General features: G+C 29.8%; 1 long non-coding RNA gene across 1 annotated transcript; it reads right to left on the bottom strand.

Moving 5' to 3' along the window:
- Window positions 1-1,004: 1,004 nt before the first annotated feature.
- Window positions 1,005-2,411, bottom strand: LOC122148864. The gene is made up of 3 exons (XR_006162678.1): window positions 2,365-2,411; window positions 2,156-2,290; window positions 1,005-1,103 (listed from the first exon to the last, which is right to left on the bottom strand). It is a non-coding gene; the product is annotated as an uncharacterized LOC122148864 (long non-coding RNA).

Here is a 2,411-nt window from a genome sequence, read left to right as displayed (position 1 = left end):
CACAATAATTTACACACATTTGTTTTATTTTAAAGGAAAAATCGACTCTTTTATTTTAAACTAAAACTGAAGTAAAAATTTATAAAAACTATATAGATATATTAACAATAATAATAAAAAGACAAAAACACAAAAAATTAACTTAAATTAACATGAAAAAAAGACAATATAAAAATGTAAACCATTTAAAATTAATTAAAAATACCCCCCCCCGTAAAGGGGAAAATTTCTCATTTCAAGTAGTTTAACCCTTGATGTTAAAAAAATATAATATAGACATTAAAATAAAAAATTTTTTAATTAAAATGTAATTAAAATTATTTTTTTAATTAAATTTAAATATAAATAAAAATATAAAATTAACAACTAATTTAAATTATTAATAAAAAATAATATAAAATAACTCATCTATGTCAAATGTTAAAAATATATTGCTTTGTTCAAGGATTCAGTACTGAATGTATATAAGAATATATTTTTGTGTGGGTATTTTAAAAATGATAAATTGAAAGTTTGGGATTCCCCATAGTGAAAGGGTAAATTAATAATATTATATATATTTTAAAAATTTATTATATAATTATCTATATATTATATATCAATAATATAAACATATATAAAATACAATCATTTAAAACCCTTAAAAATACAATAATTAAAAAATTAAAAACTATGGAACTCTGTGTCTGACTGTGCGGCATGAGCGGTCTCTCAGCTGCTGGCTCTCTCTCTTTCAGGCTATCGCTCTCAGAGATGTGTCTGGCACTCAATTGCCATGATCTCAGCCGCGTGCAGTCCGCATCTGTGCGATTTCTCCTCGTATCCCCAGCATCATCTCCTTAGCTCCTATTTCTCCGGACGGATCAGTCTGCACACACGCATCCCACTCGGGTCGCTCACAGACGCGGAGCTATCGATGCTCTGTGGAGTTCGTGCGCGGGAACTGCACAAAAGTGGGCGCTTTGTCATCATGAGGCTCTCTGTGTCTCCTTTTTATTTAGGCTGGGAGGTGTCTGTTGTAGCAGCTCCTCGCTGGATTTGGCCAAAGCAGTCTGGAGCTCCTGAACTCTGTCCTTCAGCTCAGCGATGGACGCGTCTCTGACCTGAGAGAGACACCACAGCTATAACAACACCAGCAGACATAACACACTTGATTTCTGTCTACTGTGTGTGCAGATACATGCAAGAAAATAGACCGTCCGTCCCTAATGTTTAGTTTTATAAGAGAAAATATCCAAGAACATCAAAACATGCAAGAACAAGAACAAGAAGAGAACATGCAAAAAGAAATAAGAATAAATCATTTAAAAAAATAAAAAACATCAAAACAAAACCTACTAAAATGAATTAAATAAATAAAAAATATATAAAATTAAAACAAATAATTTAAAATAAAAAAAACAAAAAACTCTACTAAAATGAATTAAATAAATAAAAAATATATAAAATTAAAAAACAAATAATTTAAAAAATAAAAACAATCAAAACATACTAAAAATTTATTAAATCATAAAAAATTTTTAAAAATAAAAAACAAACTGAAATAAATCCTTAATACTTAATTAAATCAATGTAAAATGTACTGTATTAACTTTAATGAATTTAATTAAAAAACATATTGAAAGAAAACACTTAATAAAAATTAATACAACAATAAAACTGTAAAAATTAAAACAAGTAAATGTTTTTTAAGCTTTGCATGCTAAAATGAATGAAATCCTAAAAAGCTAATTAAAATGAATAAATAATTTTAAGACAAAACAATCAAAATAAAACACTAAAAAAAGGAAATCATGAGAATGTACAATTTAAATTGTTAAAATAAAACAAAATAAAACACTTATTTATTTATAAAATATTAAGAATGTAGGATAAAACTATTATTAAAAATAAAAACTATCAAAATGAAATGCTAAAAATGAATAAAACCATTAAAATGTAAAATTAAATTAATTTTAAAATACAGAAATTTCTTTAATTTTCAAACTGTAATTAAAAAAAAAAAAAGTTCACAAAATTCAAAAACACACTTGTAGAATTAAAATATAAGATTAACGTGGCTCAGTAGATCTTTTAATTTCACACTTGTCTGTAAAATATTAGCCAACTCTAAAACAATCCCATGAAGCTCTTGTGGGGAAGCAGACAGAAGTACCTCGATGTCCTCCTGCAGTTTGAGGCTGCGCTCCCGGAAGCTGTTCAGCTCCTCTTTGGTGGCGGCCGCTTCACCTTTGACCTCCTGCAGCTCCTGCAGCAGCTCCGCCGTGGACCGATCGCCCTCCTGTGAGGCCTGCAGAGAAACCAGCACAGGTTAAAGGTCAAAGGTCAACGCGAGCATCCCATCAGAGCGTGCGGGGACGCTACCCTGTGCAGCTGGTCCTTCAGCAGAGCGCATTGCTCATCTCTCTCTC

The sequence above is a fragment of the Cyprinus carpio genome, chromosome A19, assembly GCF_018340385.1.
Source record: "Cyprinus carpio isolate SPL01 chromosome A19, ASM1834038v1, whole genome shotgun sequence".
Lineage (NCBI taxonomy): Eukaryota > Metazoa > Chordata > Actinopteri > Cypriniformes > Cyprinidae > Cyprinus > Cyprinus carpio.
Note: the sequence above shows the minus strand (reverse complement) of the source record. Positions and strands in the feature narration are given on the sequence as shown.